Raw genomic sequence first — 21,684 nt, 5'->3', positions numbered from 1 at the left:
CCCTAATCTCCCGCCCCCAACGTCGCCGCTACTATAATAAGGTTATTAACCCCTAAACCTAAGTCTAACCCTAACACTAACACCCCCTAACTTAAATATAATTTAAATAAAACGAAATAAGTTTACTATAGTTAAATAAATGAATCCTATTTAAAACTAAAGACTTACCTGTAAAATAAACCCTAATATAGCTACAATATAACTAATAGTTACATTGTAGCTATTTTAGGATTTATTTTTATTTTACAGGCAACTTTGTATTTATTTTAACTAGGTACAATAGTTATTAAATAGTTAATAACTATTTAATAACTACCTAGCTAAAATAAATACAAATTTACCTGTAAAATAAATCCTAACCTAAGTTACAATTACACCTAACACTACACTATCATTAAATTAACTAAATAAATGAATCATATTTAAAACAAAATACTTACCTGTAAAATAAACCCTAAGATAGCTGCAATATAACTAATAGTTACATTGTAGCTATTTTAGCATTTATATTTATTTTACAGGCAACTTTGTATTTATTTTAACTAGGTACAAAAGCTATTAAATAGTTATTGACTAATTAATAGCTACCTAGTTAAAATAATTACAAAATTACCTGTAAAATAAATCCTAACCTAAGTTACAATTAAACCTAACACTACACTGCCATTAAATAAATTAACTACAAGTACCTACAATTATCTACAATTAAATAAACTAAAGTACAAAAACCCCCCACTAAATTACAAAAAAAAACAAACACTAAATTACAAAAAATAAAAAAATATTACAAGAATTTTAAACTAATTACACCTAATCTAAGCCCCCTAATAAAATAACAAAGCCCCCCAAAATAATAAAAATGCCCTACCCTATACTAAATTACAAAAGTTAACAGCTCTATTACCTTACCAGCCCTGAACAGGGCCCTTTGCGGGGCATGCCCCAAAGAAAACAGCTCTTTTGCATGTAAAAAAAAAAACACAATCCCCCCCCCCATTACAACCCACCACCCACATACCCCTACTCTAACCCAAACCCCCCTTAAATAAACCTAACACTACCCCCCTGAAGATCTCCCTACCTTGAGTCGTGTTCACCCAGCCGGGCCAAAGTCTTCATCCGATGGGGCAGAAGAGGACATCCAGACCGGCAGAAGTCTTCATCCAAGCGGGGCAAGAAGAGGTCTTCCATCCATCATACAAGTACCAAAATACAAACAAACACTAAATTACCAAAAATAATAAAATATTACAATAATTTTAAACTAATTACACCTAATCTAAGCCCCCTACTAGCTTTTAATATAGCTTCAATATAACTAATAGTTACATTGTAGCTATTTTAGGATTTATATGTATTTTACAGGCAACTTTGTATTTATTTTAACTAGGTACAATAGTTATTAAATAGTTAATAACTATTTAATAACTACCTAGCTAAAATAAATACAAATTTACCTGTAAAATAAATCATAACCTAAGTTACAATTACACCTAACACTACACTATCATTAAATTAACTAAATAAATGAATCCTATATAAAACTAAAGACTTACCTGTAAAATAAACCCTAATATAGCTGCAATATAACTAATAGTTACATTGTAGCTATTTTAGCATTTATATTTATTGTACAGGCAACTTTGTATTCATTTTAACTAGGTTCAATAGCTATTAAATAGATATTGACTATTTAATAGCTACCTAGTTAAAATAATTACAAAATTACCTGTAAAATAAATCCTAACCTAAGTTACAATTAAACCTAACACTACACTATCATTAAATAAATTAACTACAAGTACCTACAATTAAATACAATTAAAAAAACTAAACTAAAGTACAAAACCCCCCCCACTAAATTACAAAAAATAAAAAAATATTACAAGAATTTTAAACTAATTACACCTAATCTAAGCCCCCTAATAAAATAACAAAGCCCCCCAAAATAAAAAAAATGCCCTACCCTATACTAAATTACAAAAGTTAACAGCTCTATTACCTTACCAGCCCTGAACAGGGCCTTTTGCGGGGCATGCCCCAAAGAAAACAGCTCTTTTGCCTGTAAAAAAAAACACAATACCCCCCCCCACATTACAACCCACCACCCACATACCCCTACTCTAACCCAAACCCCCCTTAAATAAACCTAACACTACCCCCCTGAAGATCTCCCTACCTTGAGTCGTGTTCACCCAGCCGGGCCGAAGTCTTCATCCGATGGGGCAGAAGAGGACATCCAGACCGGCAGAAGTCTTCATCCAAGCGGGGCAAGAAGAGGTCTTCCATCCATCAGAAAAGTACAAAAAACAAACAAACACTAAATTAGCAAGAATAATAAAATATTACAATAATTTTAAACTAATTACACCTAATCTAAGCCCCCTACTAGCTATTAATATAGCTACAATATAACTAATAGTTACATTGTAGCTATTTTAGGATTTATATTTATTTTACAGGCAACTTTGTATTTATTTTAACTAGGTACAATAGCTATTAAATAGTTAATAACTATTTAATAACTACCTAGCTAAAATAAATACAAATTTACCTGTAAAATAAACCCTAACCTAAGTTACAATTACACCTAACACTACACTGTCATTAAATTAACTAAATAAATTAATCCTATATAAAACTAAATACTTACCTGTAAAATAAACCCTAATATAGCTACAGTATAACTAATAGTTACATTGTAGCTAGCTTAGGATTTATATTTATTTTACAGGCAACTTTGTATTTATTTTAACTAGGTACAATAGCTATTAAATAGATATTTACTGTTTAATAGCTACCTAGTTAAAATAATTACAAAATTACCTGTAAAATAAATCCTAACCTAAGTTACAATTAAACCTAACACTACACTATCATGAAATAAATTAAATAAATTAACTACAAGTACCTACAATTAAATACAGTGAAATAAACTAAACTAAAGTACAAAAAAACAAACACTAAATTACAAAAAATAAAAAAATATTACAAGAATTTTAAACTAATTACACCTAATCTAAGCCCCCTAATAAAATAACAAAGCTCCCCAAAATAAAAAAAATGCCCTACCCTATACTAGATTACAAAAGTTAACAGCTCTATTACCTTACCAGCCCTTAAAAGGGCCTTTTGCGGGGGCATGCCCCAAAGAAAACAGCTCTTTTGCCTGTAAAAAAAAAACACAATACCCCCCCCCCCCCACATTACAACCCACCACCCACATACCCCTACTCTAACCCAAACCCCCCTTAAATAAACCTAACACTACCCCCCTGAAGATCTCCCTACCTTGAGTTGTGTTCACCCAGCCGGGCCGAAGTCTTCATCCGATGGGGCAGAAGAGGACATCCAGACCGGCAGAAGTCTTCATCCAAGCGGGGCAAGAAGAGGTCTTCCATCCATCAGAAGTCTTGATCCAGGCGGCAACTTCTCTGTTCATCCATCCGGAGCGGAGCGGCAGCATCCTGAAGACATCTGACGCGGAGCATCCTCTTCTTTCTTGATCCGACGACTAAATGACTGTACCTTTAAGTGACGTCATCCAAGATGGCGTCCCTTGAATTCCGATTGGCTGATAGGATTCTATCAGCCAATCGGAATTAAGGTAGGAAAAATCTGATTGGCTGATTCAATCAGCCAATCAGATTCAAGTTCAATCCGATTGGCTGATGGAATCAGCCAATCAGATTGACCTCGCATTCTATTGGCTGTTCCGATCAGCCAATAGAATGCGAGCTCAATCTGATTGGCTGGATGAAGACTTCTGCCGGTCTGGATGTCCTCTTCTGCCCGATCGGATGAAGACTTCGGCCCGCTGGGTGAAGACACGGTAGAGAGATCTTCAGGGGGGTAGTGTTAGGTTTATTTAAGGGGGGTTTGGGTTAGAGTAGGGGTATGTGGGTGGTGGGTTGTAATGTGGGGGGGGGGATTGTGTTTTTTTTTACAGGCAAAAGAGCTGTTTTCTTTGGGGCATGCCCCGCAAAAGGCCCTGTTCAGGGCTGGTAAGGTAATAGAGCTGATTACTTTTGTAATTTAGTATAGGGTAGGGCATTTTTTTTATTTTGGGGGGCTTTGTTATTTTATTAGGGGGCTTAGATTAGGTGTAATTAGTTTAAAATTCTTGTAATTTTTTTTATTTTTTGTAATTTAGTGTTTTTTTTTTTTTACTTTAGTTTAGTTTATTTCATTGTATTTAATTGTAGGTACTTGTAGTTAATTTATTTAATGATAGTGTAGTGTTAGGTTTAATAGTAATTTAGGTTAGGATTTATTTTACAGGTAATTTTGTAATTATTTTAACTAGGTAGCTATTAAACAGTAAATATCTATTTAATAGCTATTGTACCTAGTTAAAATAAATACAAAGTTGCCTGTAAAATAAATATAAATCCTAAGCTAGCTACAATGTAACTATTAGTTATACTGTAGCTATATTAGGGTTTATTTTACAGGTAAGTATTTAGTTTTATATAGGATTAATTTATTTAGTTAATTTAATGACAGTGTAGTGTTAGGTGTAATTGTAACTTAGGTTAGGGTTTATTTTACAAGTAAATTTGTATTTATTTTAGCTAGGTAGTTATTAAATAGTTATTAACTATTTAATAGCTATTGTACCTAGTTAAAATAAATACAAAGTTGCCTGTAAAATAAATATAAATCCTAAAATAGCTACAATGTAACTATTAGTTATATTGTAGCTATATTAATAGCTAGTAGGGGGCTTAGATTAGGTGTAATTAGTTTAAAATTATTGTAATATTTTATTATTCTTGCTAATTTAGTGTTTGTTTGTTTTTTTGTACTTTTCTGATGGATGGAAGACCTCTTCTTGCCCCGCTTGGATGAAGACTTCTGCCGGTCTGGATGTCCTTTTCTGCCCCATCGGATGAAGACTTCGGCCCGGCTGGGTGAACACGACTCAAGGTAGGGAGATCTTCAGGGGGGTAGTGTTAGGTTTATTTAAGGGGGGTTTGGGTTAGAGTAGGGGTATGTGGGTGGTGGGTTGTAATGTGGGGGGGGGGTATTGTGTTTTTTTTTACAGGCAAAAGAGCTGTTTTCTTTGGGGCATGCCCCGCAAAAGGCCCTGTTCAGGGCTGGTAAGGTAATAGAGCTGTTAACTTTTGTAATTTAGTATAGGGTAGGGCATTTTTTTTTATTTTGGGGGGCTTTGTTATTTTATTAGGGGGCTTAGATTAGGTGTAATTAGTTTAAAATTCTTGTAATATTTTTTTATTTTTTGTAATTTAGTGGGGGGGTTTTGTACTTTAGTTTAGTTTTTTTAATTGTATTTAATTGTAGGTACTTGTAGTTAATTTATTTAATGATAGTGTAGTGTTAGGTTTAATTGTAACTTAGGTTAGGATTTATTTTACAGGTAATTTTGTAATTATTTTAACTAGGTAGCTATTAAATAGTCAATATCTATTTAATAGCTATTGAACCTAGTTAAAATGAATACAAAGTTGCCTGTACAATAAATATAAATGCTAAAATAGCTACAATGTAACTATTAGTTATATTGCAGCTATATTAGGGTTTATTTTACAGGTAAGTCTTTAGTTTTATATAGGATTCATTTATTTAGTTAATTTAATGATAGTGTAGTGTTAGGTGTAATTGTAACTTAGGTTATGATTTATTTTACAGGTAAATTTGTATTTATTTTAGCTAGGTAGTTTTTAAATAGTTATTAACTATTTAATAACTATTGTACCTAGTTAAAATAGATACAAAGTTGCCTGTAAAATACATATAAATCCTAAAATAGCTACAATGTAACTATTAGTTATATTGAAGCTATATTAATAGCTAGTAGGGGGCTTAGATTAGGTGTAATTAGTTTAAAATTATTGTAATATTTTATTATTTTTGGTAATTTAGTGTTTGTTTGTATTTTGGTACTTGTATGATGGATGGAAGACCTCTTCTTGCCCCGCTTGGATGAAGACTTCTGCCGGTCTGGATGTCCTCTTCTGCCCCATCGGATGAAGACTTCGGCCCGGCTGGGTGAACACGACTCAAGGTAGCGAGATCTTCAGGGGGGTAGTGTTAGGTTTATTTAAGGGGGGTTTGGGTTAGAGTAGGGGTATGTGGGTGGTGGGTTGTAATGTGGGGGGGGGGGATTGTGTTTTTTTTTTACAGGCAAAAGAGCTGTTTTCTTTGGGGCATGCCCCGCAAAGGGCCCTGTTCAGGGCTTGTAAGGTAATAGAGCTGTTAACTTTTGTAATTTAGTATAGGGTAGGGCATTTTTTTTTATTTTGGGGGGCTTTGTTATTTTATTAGGGGGCTTAGATTAGGTGTAATTAGTTTAAAATTCTTGTAATATTTTTTTATTTTTTGTAATTTAGTTGTTTTTTATTTTTTGTAATTTAGTGGGGGGGTTTTGTACTTTAGTTTATTTAATTGTAGATAATTGTAGGTACTTGTAGTTAATTTATTTAATGATAGTGTAGTGTTAGGTTTTATTGTAACTGGAACGATTATCCTACCACTATCCGGCTCATTAGGGAGCAGCTGTATTGATCCAAGGGAGTCAGCCGAATGGCTCTTTAAGATTCGGCACGTCTGATATTGCACTGATTGTGCAACTCCGCTTGTGAGTATAAACCTATCGACATTCGTTGTGTCTGTATAGCGCCTGGGATAATCTGCACCAAGGGCGTTCTTTACCTTATTTTACAGGTTTACCTTTGGAATCGTTCTGTTGTACGATCGTTTAAGAAACAGCTGTTTGGTCTTTAGTGAGTCAGCCGAACGGCTCTGAAGCTTCGGCTCACCTGTTATTGCACTGCATGTGCAAACACCTTTGTGAGTATTACATCTGTGTCCAAGTATAAACTTCTTTATACCCAAGGATTATCTGCACCAGAGCGCCTCTTCTTTTTGTTTCTTTCTAGAATGAAGGTCATCCTATGTGTGTGTGTGTGTATGTTTGTATGTGACTGTGTGTGCGTATTTATGCATGCATGTGTGTGTGTGTGTGTGTGTGTTTGTGGAACCAGCAAATTACAGACCTTGTTACTACAGCATGGGGGGGCAGGGTAAACAGTGTCAGTCTATATAGTACCACTATATACAGTACGGGGGGCTTAACTATGTCACAGACTACTGTGGTCACTTTATAAAGTACTGGGGCGGGTAGGGTCAGGCCAGCCATCTCACCGGCAGATTACAGACTGTGTCACTGACTCACTATATACAATACTGGTGGGTTAAACAGTGTCACTATACACAGTAATAGGGGGTCAGACCATCTCATGGACTGTGGGCACAGGGTACCTCCTTTTGCAGACATGCAATGTGATTCACATTTTTTTTCTGTGTTAAATGTAGATTAGATTCTTAGATTCTTGCACCTGGGCCCTGTAGTTTCTAGTTACGCCTCTGCTACTGTCTTATTACAGAAAGAAGGGCACCCAGAACCTTTGAAAAGATTCATAAAGCTGTTGCTAGACCAAATGGAAAAGCGAGAAATTGGTAAAGCTTATCTAAAAAAGAGAATCTCGGAATCCACAAGTGGTCTGAATGAAATAAAATATGAGGATAAACATCCTGTAAAATGGAGTGGACATGAAATGACCTTGCTGAACAAAAAGGCATAATAGTCCTTATAATCGCCAACTTGAAAGTTGAGACTCTAATAAAACAATATAAAGTCTTCAGATCCAAGATTGGACTGAATAAACCTTTCTTCTTTGGGACAAAGAATAGAATTGAATAGAAACCCAATCCCTGTTCCTGCTAAAGAACTGGTATAATCACTCCTGAAAAAAATTCACAGAGTGTACTGAGAGAGAAAGATTCTTCCCATAGAAGGTCTCATTCTAAAAATCTATTCAAACCCTAAGAATAATATAGATTTTGGACTGAGTTCATCCAAAAACAATCTAATCTGCCCCCCACCAGAAGGACTGGTTTGAGAACCGCACCTTCATGCAGACTAATAACTAGTAATTATATAGTTTTTTTCTCCCAGAAGGATTAAAAAAAAACGCTTTTTCAGTGCTTACACTCAGAGTTAACCAAATTAGCAGTTGATAAAACAGTTTTTATTATTACCCAAATAAATGGTTCACAATAAATTGACCTCAAAAGGCAGAAGGGCTGTATTAACCCTGCCGGGATATGAATCTATGACCCTTGGATCTAGAACAAGCGTTTGTAGTCAGGACATTCACCAACTGATCTACATCATCTGACTAAAAGTTGGGCATAAAAAACTCTAAACCTCCAAATAGTGGAGATAATAGAAATCAAACAAATTATTATTCTAACAAGCTAGAGATAATACAAATATTTGAAATTATAATAATAGATATAGTAAACATAATAAAATGAATACATCAGAAGTAAATAAAAAGTTGAGCTAAATATATAAACAGTACGTGAATATGCTCTTCTAAGGTTATATTCAAACACTAAAGAATCCTAACAATAAGTACCAATTTCCATAGAAATTGTAGTACAGTTCCAAAACGGAATCAGGATAAACCATTCTTTAGAACATAATACAGAAAGTATCTTGAATAGGAAAAAAACCTCAGAAACAAAATTAAAATCTTAAAATCCAGATTTTAAAATAACATATGGCTAGATTACGAGTTTTGCGTTATGAGTAGAAAAGCAGCATTAAGGCTCATAAGGCTGCTTTTTTACTACCGCTGCTATTACGAGTCTTGTAGGTACAGCTGTCCCGCACACTTTTTTGGCCTTACCGCAAATCAAGTTACGCAATTTGCGTATAGTCTATTTTCAATGGGACTTCCATAGCTCCGGTATTACAAGTGTTTTTTTTAGGCCAAAAAGTGAGCGGTACAGCCTATCCCGCAAGATTCGTAACGCATTCTAAAGTCAGTAGTTATGAGTTTTACACTACAAAGCTGTAGCATAAAACTCATAACTAAAGTGCTAAAAAGTACACTAACACCCATAAACTACCTTTTAACCCCTAAAGCGAGGCCCTCCTGCATCGCAAACACTAAAATAAAATTATTAACCCCTAATCTGCCGCTCCCCACAATAAACATATTAACCCCTAAACCGCCGCACTCCCGCATTGTAAACACTAGTTAAATATTATTAACCCCTAATCTGCCGCACCTAACATCGCCGCCATCTACCTACATTTATTAACCCCTAATCTGCCGCACCCAACGTCGCCGCCACCTACCTACATTTATTAACCCCTAAACCTAAGTCTAACCCTAACACCCAATAACTTAAATATAATTAAAATAAATCTAAATAAAAATTCCTATCATTACCTAAATAATTCCTATTTAAAACTAAATACTTACCTTTTACTTACCTGTAAAATAAACCCTAAGCTAGCTACAATATAACTAATAGTTACATTATAGCTATCTTAGGGTTTATTTTTATTTTACAGGCAAGTTTGTATTTATTTTAACTAGGTAGAATAGTTAGTAAATAGTTATTAACTATTTACTAACTACCTAGTTAAAATAAATACAAATATACCTGTAAAATAAAACCTAACTTGTTTTACACCTAACCTTAAACTACAATTAAATAAATTATCTAAATTAAATACAAATACATAAATTAAATACAATTAGCTAAATGACAAAAAAACTAACTAAATTACACAAAATAAAAAACAAATTATAAGATATTTAAACTAATTACACCTAATCTAATAGCCCTATCAAAATAAAAAAGCCCCCCCAAAATAAAAAAAACCCCTAGCCTAAACTAAACTACCAAATAGCCCTTAAAAGGGCCTTTTGCAGGGCATTGCACCAAATAAATCAGCTCTTTTACCTGTAAAAAAATACAAACAATCCCCAACAGTAAAACCCACCACCCGCAAAACCAACCCCCCAAATAAAACCCTAACTAAAAAAACCTAAGCTCCCCATTGCCCTGAAAAGGGCATTTGGTTGGGCATTGCCCTTAAAAGGGCATTTAGCTCTATTGCAGCCCAAATCCCTAACCTAAAAATAAAACCCACCCAATAAAGCCTTAAAAAAACCTAACACTAACCCCTGAAGATCCACTTACAGTTTTGAAGAGCCGACATCCATCCTCAACGAACCCGGGAGAAGTCCTCATTGAAGTGGCAAGAAGTCCTCAACGAAGCCGGGAGAAGTCTTCATTCAAGCCGGGAGAAGTGGTCCTCCAGACGGGCAGAAGTCTTCATCCAGACGGCATCGTCTATCTTCATCCATCCGACACGGAGCGGATCCATCTTCAAGACATCCAATGCGGAGCATCCTCTTCTTCCGACGACTACCCGACGAATGAAGGTTCCTTTGAGTGACGTCATCCAAGATGGTGTCCCTTAGATTCCAATTGGCTGATAGAATTCTATCAGCCAATCAGAATTAAGGTTGAAAAAATCCTATTGGCTGAAGCAATCAGCCAATAGGATTGAACTTCAATCCTATTGGCTGATCCAATCAGCCAATAGGATTGAGCTCGCATTCTATTGGCTGTCAGAATAAAATTAATTAAATCTTAACAATTTTGAAAAGACTTCGTAAGTTTATTTAAAGGCATAATAGCAGTCATAACCTTTTATGATAAAATCAATAACATGTGATGTTTGCAGATGAAATCAAGTACATGAACTGAGTAAGTAAAAACAGTAAATGTCATTGTACATGTAGAAACATTACTAGTATAAAATATAATAAATAAATGCCACATAATTGAGCTGAAGAAATAACAACAGCTTAATAATGAAAATAACTGTCAGATTCCGGTGTATATGCGTTGTTTTATTTTTCTTCCAGGGTCGGTGCATCCTTTACCACTGGGGAGTCCTTTTCTAGGCATTAGTATTCTGTCAGGTTCTGATGTATATGCGCTCAGGACACAGACCCTCGGGGCAGTGGTAGAGAATTGGAGACACCGACCCCTGACCCGGGGAAGAGTATTCTGGACGTGGATAGATGATATTCTGTGGTTCATAGTTGCAAGAAGTTATTGTAGAAATCATAGAGAGTAAAGCATATGAATATAATATATTGTGACTTTAATGGAAACATAAATTGATACTGTGACTAATGGTTAATAGGAGTAGCTGCAGCATTCATAAGATAAATATAGCAATGTAAGATGTTCAGGCTTCAGAGTAAACTGGTAAAATGTTGTGACTCATGGATGCAAAGACTTACTGCAGGTTCACAGTACTTAATAGTATTTAGAGCTGTAAGCAGAGTTGCACAGGTGATAGACAAATTGCAAGTTTAAGGCATTAAATGCTGATTGTGCATATATTGGAAAATCACAGGAGAACTGTTTAACTGAACACATAGATGCAGAGTTCTGAATAGATTAACATGCTTGCATGAGGATATTTCAACTATGATAACTTGTAGCAGAGAAAAGTTGTAAAGTTTTAACTATGATGCTGTTGTAGCAATTTGAGAGATTATAACCAATGCATTGTTAGAATTTAGAAATAGTTCAGAGATTGTTAAATAGCAGAGTCCAGGAAACAAAAGGAATTATATGGATACTTGTGATTAGATGATTTTAAGCATAGCTTGAAGGAAAGGCTGTAGTTTGTATATGCTGGTAAAATCCATAATTGAAACAGTCACAGACCTCTGTTGTTTCTGGAACAAAACTTCAATACTAATGCAATGCACATTGGGCCTGAGAAGATTTAAAAGGAAGCTGAGGGAATCAGGTGCATTAATGATTAGTTAATTTGGCAAGTAAGTTGAATGCAGATACTGCCCACACAGTATGAATTTCAGTAACAGGGAAGGCAGTCTTAAAGGGACAATGATATCAGGCAGGCATATGTTACAGAGCCCCCTCCTTAAAGGCAACCTCCAGGCACCCAATGAAATCCAAATGAAGAGAGAACAACAATGACATGGAAAGCTGGTAGTAGCTGCATGGAGGTAGTGAGTCCAATCCAAAATCAAGAAAGGAGGGTTGGAGATCTCTTGAAAAAGCAAAATGACAAGGTGAAGGCCGTGGATTTTGAGTATCAAAAGATCTTGAAAATGATGAGAGCAAAACTTGAAGTCATCTTTCTTGTAGTCATGAGAATGCTTTAACATAAGATACAATGAGCTTCCAACCACCGGAATCATCCTCAGGGTTGATAGGCGAATGTACTTTAATGACAGATGACCATATACAAAGCCAATGAAAAGGCACCCAGTCCTAGACATACGAATAGGCTTTCCTCAACTTCAGAAATAGAGATGCAGCATTCTGGATTGTAAACCAGATTATCCATTTTTGGATCAGAGATTTGAGTTCCCTCAGAATTAACCTCTTTGCTGAGGATTAGATATACTCCAAAAGAAAAAGCTATAGCCACTTCTAGCCAAATAGCAGGGCTTTCTTCAAAGTAGGAGATAGGAGTGTAGAATGCAAGATTTGACCAGTTCTTGCCATTTTCTGGTTCAATATCAAAGGTGTCCTCACTAAGATCAGGTAAAGAAATGCCCACGCCAGGGCAAGGTTCAGGAATACCCACATTAGGGCAAGGTTTAGGAATATCCTCAGTAGGATCAGGTACAGGATTGCCCACTCCAGGGCAAGGTTCAGGAATATCCTCAGTAGGATCAAGTAAAGGAATGTCTATGCCAGGGCAAGGTTCGAGGACAGAAGAACTGAGGACAGGTGTGCCAACAGCAAGGCTTTGTTCATAGACAAGAGGCTTGAAGACTGGTATGCCCTCATTAGGGTTAGAAACATGTGTCCAAATTTGGAACAGTTGCAGAGATACTTGCACTGGGATTAGGTTAAATTATAGAAAAAGAAAAATAGCCCACTTTAGAGCCAGGAACCATACTCGCTTCTGAGCAGAAGGCATGGCTATCTTCAGGATCAAATATTATTACACCCATTTCCGGGTTAAACAAAGGAATACCCATACCAGGGTCAAAAACAGGAGAGTCCATCTTGATGCCAGGTTTAGTAGTATCATTATGGGAAACAGGGACAGGAATGGCCACTGGGGAATCTTGCTGAAAAACTTTAGTATATGATTCAGGGTCAAGAACGTCCACTTTGGGACTAGGTTCAATAATATCCTTACAGGGTTCAGTATCAGGAATTCCTGTACAGGGAACAGATGTAGTAGAAAATGTAGGTTGATGCGAAATATCTCCCAAGGAAAACATTTTCTTAGATGCAGTAACAGATGAACTCTGAGAAGGTGGGGTATACTAAAATATGCCACTCTCAGGTAGATGCGGAGGAATTGTGACACAAGATTTTGACTGAGAAGTTTTCTGGGGTTCAGCAGGCATACTTATTTGAGTTTGAATTTCAGGGCTAAATTCTCCAGGGACTACCTCTGGAAAACTGAAAGGTTGTATATCTGGAACAAAGTGATTAATGGATAATGGAAACAGTCACAGACCTCTGTTGTTTCTGGAACAAAACTTCAATACTAATACAATGCACATTGGTCCTGAGACGATTTAAAAGGAGGCTGAAGGAATCAGGTGCATGAATGATAAGTAAATTTGGCAGGTAAGTTGAATGCAGATACTGCACACACAGTATGAATGTCAGTAGCAGGGAAGACAGTCTTAAAGGGACAGTGATATCAGGCAGGCATATGTTACAAGAACACACTTAGTTTTGTAGAATAGTGTTTCAGGGCATTATAGTTTCTACAGTAACATCAGATTCAGGATCAGAATGAGACATCTCGCAAAATGTAACAGAAAAATTAATGAAAACAGCGAGCAATAGAGGGAGATGGGTAAAATAACTAAATTTGGCGCCAAGAATGACGCATTAAGCAAAAAGAAAGTTAAACAAAACCAACACCAGAAAATGACACAACTCGCGTCATAACAAACGCGATTTCGCACCAAAACAACTAGCGTCAACAAAGACGCAGGAAATGACAAAATTTGCACCATCAAAGGCAGGAAATTACGAAATTTGCACCATCAAAAAAAAATTTGCGCCAAGAATGACGCAATAAAAAACAGCATTTTGCGTCCTCGCGAGCCTAGATTTGCCCGCGAAAAAAAATTGAAAAACAAGTCAAATTAGAAAAAGACTGAGGGGCCTATCTATCAAGCTCTGAACGGAGCTTGAAGGCCCGTGTTTCTGGCGAGTCTTCAGACTCGCCAGAAACACAAGTTATGGAGCAGCAGGGGGCGGCATTGCACCAGCAGCTCTTGTGAGCTGCTGGTGCAATGCTGAATACGGAGAGCATATTGCTCTCCGCATTCAGCGATGTCTGTCGGACCTGATCCGCAGTGTCGGATGAGGTCCGACAGACATATGATAAACAGGCCCCTGAACCCCAGGTAAGAAAAAAGTTTAAATAAACTTCCCAACATGATTCCTATACTGAAACTGTTTAGACTGCAAATGGAAATATACATAGATCTGACTCATGGCAAATATAAGTAAATACATATATTTAAAACTTTATATTAATACATAAAGTGCCAAACCATAGCTGAGAGTGTCTTAAACAATGATACATACTTACCGAAAGACACCCATCCACATATAGCAGATAGCCAAACCAGTACTGAAAACTATCAGCAGAGGTAATGGTATATAAGAGTATATCGTCGATCTGAAAAGGGAGGTAGGAGATGAATCCCTACGACCGATAACAGAGAACCCTTGAAAAGATTTCCCATGAGGGAAACTACAAAATCAATAGGCGATTTTCTCTTCACATGCCTCTGACAAACACTGTACTCTGAGAGGAATTGGGCTTCAGAATGCTTAGAAGCGCTTATCATTGAAGAAATCTTAAAAATCAAGCACAAACTTCCATAGGAGGCAAAGTTTGTAAAACTGAGTTGTGGGTGTGGTGGGAGGTGTATTTATAGGCATTTGAGGTTTGGGAAAGTTTGCCCCCTCCTGGTAGGAATGTATATCTCATATGTCACTAGCTCATGGACTCTTGCCAATTACATGAAAGAAATAACCTATTACCCTTGCCATTTGTCTATAAACATTTTAACTAACAATCCACTTAACTCGTACAATATCTAATCGCCATTTAATATTTACACTCCCCGCTGTGTCTTATCTAGTTACTTGAAAGTAGTTACATAATAATAATGACCCTCTACTAAGATTTGGCCTTGTCACTGAAGCAGTATAATAACAGTAAACCCCAGAGTTACCTTAGAGGAATTTTCATTGTGACCTCATTGTACGTCACTTAATCTGACTGATATACTCAAGACTTTCTATATACATTTTTACGCCATACATTTAGATTTAAGTAACTTTCTCCTACCTAATGTTTGTGACTTATTAATATTATTTACTCTGAAAACCTTTATATACCCTTTTTAAGTTCACACCACTAATATTGTGTCTGGGAGTACTATGTGAAGTCTACAAAAATGCCTTAACTGACACATCTAATACCATCTTTTACCTTTGTTACTTTCATGGACTTATGACAGGGTCATATGAGAAAAAAAAATATATATTCCTTTTTTCAAACAATATCCATAAAAAGGAAGCCATGTCCACGCCTAACTGGCGTTTTTCTCCTTGTCCAAAAAGATCTGTGCTTGCTCCGGAGTGTCAAAACAAAAAAGCCATTGCCAGCTTTAATCCTTAGCCTGGCTGGATAAAGTAAAGACAAACGTTTCCCTTATTTTACCAGTTGGGAGCATATGCTTGAAAACAGTCTCCTTTTTGTCGCGGTCTCCAATGAGAAGTCCTGAAATAACAGAATCTTTCCTTCTCTATAGGTCAAGTGCTGAATTATCTCAATTTTAGCTTTAAAATTCAGATATCTCACAACTACCGGTCTTGACTTATTAGACCTCTGTTCCATTGCACCTTGGACTCTGTCTGTTCTATGGGCTCTTTCCACTGTGAATTTAGCACTTGAGCCTTTCAGCTTTAGAAGGGATGGTAATGTTTCTTCAGCAAATTGAACCAGGTTCTCTGCTCTTATTTCTTCGGGCAGGCCTATGATCCTATAATTATTTTGCCTGTTTCTGTCCTCTAGCTCTTCTAGTTTAGCAGTTAATCTGTGATTTTGTTTCAGGATTATATCAAATTTAGGATCGATAGCGATTTACCTGTCCTCACAATCAGATAGCCTTTGCTCCAATTCAGTAATCCTGCTGTTCTGATTTTTAATCTCCTCCATTATTGTAGAAAGCTTTAGGTAAATCTCCTCTATTTTGGGGAATATGAGCGCTGAGACCTGGGTGGCTATATTATTGGCCTTATTTATTTCTTCTCCTCTTTCCTCAATCAGTGAGTCCCCAGTTACGCTTGTACCTTTAGGGGATTTCCTTTCTCCTGGTTTGACTTTAGGGGACATCTTTTGTGATTTTATATATTTGTCCATCAGGTCACGTTTGGTTACTTTTTGTTTTTACTTTTATATTTTATTTCCTCTTTATTAAATATTTGTGCTATCTTCCCCAAGGCTGCGTCTTAGAGCACAAAGAGACCAGGAATAGGGTATTTTAAACCATGTGTCTTCCAACCTTACCCCAGGATTGTAGCTGAGTTTTATAGTTGCAATATTATATACATGTTGATGTAGCCCTTTTAATCCAAAGGCATGTGTTCTATATAAGTCTGCGTAACTTTTAGGGAGACATTTGCAGTTAAGAAACAGGCTAAACAATCACTTTTTATGCCGTTCCCAATCTCTCATGTCCACTGGTCCCCCACTAAGTAGTTTACAGAGCAGTTTGCAAAGTTTGCAACAATTCTATTCCCTGCTCTTAACTCACACCCACAGCAATATGTCTCTGTTTTTTGATATACTGTGATCAAGGTGTATATGAATCACTGCTTGTTACGTATTTCAGATACCCGGGAATGTGTTTATGTATACAGATAGGCACAAAAAAAATTATAATAAAAAGAGTTAACACACATTTTTCCTGGTCGCCTAAGCCTCTGTGTCTTCTAGGTGTGCGAGTGCCTTTATGCAGTCAATTGTCACTCTGCCTGGTTCTTAGGGGGCAGGTCTTCTATTCTAGTTAGTATTTATATGATAGTGAGGCTTACAGTTTTATTTAACTTTAGCTTTATTAAAAACCTTCTTTATTATTGTCATATGTTTTGTACAATGAACTGCCTCATTCTTATTTTTTTTGCACCACTTAAACCAGTTGTGACATTCTGTAAGATTTGTTAGTGTCAGCTTGTTACTTATCTGGTCTTTATCTCCTTAGAGACACGATTATTACTACTCTTTTTAACTTTTATCCACAAACAGCTTGTAATTTATTTTCCTAATGGGCAATGATGGCTATTTACTAGGTGAGGTCTTTTCAGAAACATTCTCCATAATGAGTCTATTTTAGTGCATTTTTTCGAATTTCGGTTCGGATCGATTCGAATTTGGAAAAATTTGAATGAATTCATTTCGGATTCGTTTCGATTCACTCGGTTTCGAATAAATTCGTCTGGATTCGGTTCGGAAATTCGGAATTTCGGTATGTGTTAGGTGGGATATGCTGTGTATTAGACTAGTATTATGTACTGTATATTAGGTGTAACCCATAGCAGAGTGATATAACCTAATATACTGTACAATACTAGTGTAATCCATGGCCATCCGAATCTACCAAATAAATCCGAACTAATTCAGATTTATTCGGCAGATTCAGCACTATTTCAATTCGGAAAATCGAATCGATCCGTATCTCCGAATTTAACGAATTCGGCCGAATTTCTGAATCGATCCGAAACGAATCGCACATATCTAGTCTATTTCCTGCATTTTCTCAACAAAATTCCTTCACATAGTATACTCAAATTGTGAAGGGTTTCCTCTCCCCTTATAAAAGATCAATAGCCCTAAATGATTTTTATAAAAAAAAAAAAGAGTAGATATTCTGTTCCTTCAGAAGACACATTTTCTGGCATAAGATCACAACTCATCAAAATGGCAAATACCACTATCCGTTACATTTTTCCATTGTATCCATATTCTTAAATAGACGAGCTGATGTAATCAAAGGTCCACTATTCATGGGGTGGCGACTTTAATCTACCCCTCAATCCAAATGTTAACAGGTTGTTCCCATATATCCAGCAATAATGTAAATTCAGTATGGAAAGCCCTACTTACTATTCCACTTTTTTATATTTTGTGTTACCTACATCCCACACAAAGGGAATACTGATTGCAAACTGCCAACTTAGAGGTGGCATATTGGTCAAGAAGCGGTGGGCATATGAAAGCTGCTTATGTGAGCCAGTACTGAAGCTCCCTTAAGCTGCATCACACAGCTTCATAAATATCCCCCTATGTCCTACTGGACATAGGAAATCAATCTTATGGAATCCATCCTAGATTGTCCTATTGAATTTTCTATACTTATTATCCATTAAATTATCCCCCCCTCTAAGATAACATGTAAAGATAGATTAGCCCTATTTAAAATGATAAATTGCTCTAAATGCCTCATCCCTTTATATTAGAAGCAAACAACATGCCCATCTATGACTGAACAGAAACAATCAATAACTTGTAAGTTCTAAATTAAAAAGCCCCACTAAATTAAAGTCGATAAATAGGATTTCTTTCATGTAATTAGCAAGAGTCCATGAGCTAGTGACGTATGGGATATACATTCCTACCAGGAGGGGCAAAGTTACCCAAACCTTAAAATGCCTATAAATACACCCCTCACCACACCCACAAATCAGTTTTACAAACTTTGCCTCCTATGGAGGTGGTGAAGTAAGTTTGTGCTAGATTCTACGTTGATATGCGCTCCGCAGCAGGTTGGAGCCCGGTTTTCCTCTCAGCGTGCAGTGAATGTCAGAGGGATGTGAGGAGAGTATTGCCTATTTGAATGCAATGATCTCCTTCTACGGGGTCTATTTTATAGGTTCTCTGTTATCGGTCGTAGAGATTCATCTCTTACCTCCCTTTTCAGATCGACGATATACTCTTATATATACCATTACCTCTGCTGATTTTCGTTTCAGTACTGGTTTGGCTTTCTACAACATGTAGATGAGTGTCCTGGGGTAAGTAAGCTTATTTTCTGTGACACTCTAAGCTATGGTTGGGCACTTTTTAATAAAGTTCTAAATATATGTATTCAAACATTTATTTGCCTTGACTCAGGATGTTCAACATTCCTTATTTTCAGACAGTCAGTTTCATATTTGGGATTATGCATTTGAATCAATCATTTTTTCTTACCTTAAAAAATTTGACTTTTTCCCTGTGGGCTGTTAGGCTCGCGGGGGCTGAAAATGCTTCATTTTATTGCGTCATTCTTGGCGCGGACTTTTTTGGCGCAAATTTTTTTTTCTGTTTCCGGCGTCATACGTGTCGCCGGAAGTTGCGTCATTTTTTGACGTTTTTTTTTGCGTCAAAAGTGTTGGCGTTCCGGATGTGGCGTCATTTTTGGCGCCAAAAGCATTTAGGCGCCAAATAATGTGGGCGTCTTTTTTGGCGCTAAAAAATATGGGCGTCATTTTTGTCTCCACATTATTTAAGTCTCATTATTTATTGCTTCTGGTTGCTAGAAGCTTGTTCACTGGCATTTTTTTCCCATTCCTGAAACTGTCATTTAAGGAATTTGATAAATTTTGCTTTATATGTTGTTTTTTCTATTACATATTGCAAGATGTTCCACGTTGCAACTGAGTCAGAAGATACTTCAGGAAAATCGCTGCCCGGTGCTGGAGCTACCAAGCTAAGTGTATCTGCTATAAACTTTTGGTATCTGTTTCTCCAGCTGTTGTTTGTATTGCATGTCATGACAAACTTATTAATGCAGATAAAATTTCCTTTAGTACTATTACATTACCTGTTGCTGTTCCGTCAACATCTAATTTTCAGAGTGTTCCTGATAACATAAGAGATCCATTAAGAAGGCTATGTCTGTTATTTCTCCTTCTAGTATACATAAAAGTCTTTTAAAACTTCTATGTTTTCAGATGAATTTTTAAATGAACATCATCATTCTGATACTGATAATGGTTCTTCTGGTTCAGAGGTCTCTGTCTCAGAGGTTGATGCTGATAAATCTTTGTATTTGTTCAAGATGGAATTTATTCGTTCTTTACTTAAAGAAGTATTAATTGCATTAGAAATAGAGGATTCTGGTCCTCTTGATACTAAATCTAACGTTTAAATAAGGTTTTTAAATCTCCTGTAGTTATTCCAGAAGTATTTTCTCTCCCTGATGCTATTTCTGAAGTAATTTCCAGGGAATGGAATAATTTGGGTAATTCATTTACTCCTTCTAAAACGTTTTAAGCAATTATATCCTGTGCCATCTGACAGATTAGAGTTTTTTGGGACAAAATCCCTAAGGTTAATGGGGCTGTCTCTACTCCTGCTATATTTTTAGCGGATGTTGCTGCAGCTTCAACTTTTTGGTTAGAAGCTTTAGCGCAACAAGTAACAGATCATAATTTTATAGCATTATTATTATTCTATAACATGCTAATAATTTTATTTGTGATACCATCTTTTGATATCATTAGAGTTGATGTCAGGTATATGTCTCTAGCTATTTTAGCTAGAAGAGCTTTATGGCTTAAAACTTGGAATGCTGATATGTCTTCTAAGTCAACTTTGCTTTCCCTTTCTTTCCAGGGTAATCAATTATTCGGTTTTCAGTTGGATTCTATTATCTCAACTGTTACTGGAGGGAAGGGAACTTTTTTACCAAAGGATAAAAAATCTAAGGTAAATTTAGGTCTAATAATCGTTTTCGTTCCTTTCCTCACAACAAGGAACAAAAGCCTGATCCTTCATCCTCAGGAGCGGTATCAGTTTGGAAACCATTTCCAGTTTGGAATATATCCAAGCCTTATAGAAACCTTAAGCCAGCTCCTAAGTACCCATGAAGGTGCGGCCCTCATTCCAGCTCAGCTGGTATGGGGCAGATTACGTTTTCTTCAAAGAAATTTGGATCAATTCCGTTCACAATCTCTGGTTTCAGAACATTGTTTCAGAAAGGTACAGAATTGGCTTCAAGTTAAGGCCTCCTGCAAAGAGATTTTTTTCTTTCCCGTGTCCCAGTAAACCCAGCAAAGGCTCAGCATTTCTGAAATGTGTTTCAGATCTAGAGTTGGCTGGAGTAATTATGCCAGTTCCAGTTCTGGAACAGGGGCTGGGGTTTTATTCTATCTCTTCATTGTACCAAAGAAGGTCAATTCCTTCAGACCAGTTCCGGATCTATCAATATTGAATCATTATGTAAGGATAACAACATTCAAGATGGTAACTGTAGGACTATCCTGCCTTTTGTTTAGCAAGGGCATTGTATGTCTACAATAGATTTACAGGATGCATATCTGCATATTCCGATTCATCCAGATCACTTTTAGTTTCTGAGATTCTCTTTTTAGACAAGCATTACCAGTTTTGTGGCTCTACCGTTTGGCCTAGCATCAGCTCCAAGAATTTTTTCAAAAGTTCTCGGTACCCTTCTGTCTGTAATCAGAGAACAGGGTTTTGGTATTTCCTTATTTGGACGATATCTTGGTACTTGCTCAGTCTTCACATTTTCGCAGAATCTCATACGAATCGACTTGTGTTGTTTCTTCAACATCATGGTTGGAGGATCAATTTACCAAAAAGTTCATTGATTCCTCAGACAAGGGTAACCTTTTTAGGTTTCCAGATAGATTCAGTGTCTATGACTCTGTCCTTGTCAGACAAGAGAAGTTTAACATTGATATCAGCTTGTCAAAACCTTCAGTCACAATCATTCCCTTTGGTAGCTTTATGCATGG

Source organism: Bombina bombina, chromosome 2, assembly GCF_027579735.1.
Source record: "Bombina bombina isolate aBomBom1 chromosome 2, aBomBom1.pri, whole genome shotgun sequence".
In the NCBI taxonomy this organism is placed as follows: Eukaryota; Metazoa; Chordata; class Amphibia; order Anura; family Bombinatoridae; genus Bombina; species Bombina bombina.
Note: the sequence above shows the minus strand (reverse complement) of the source record.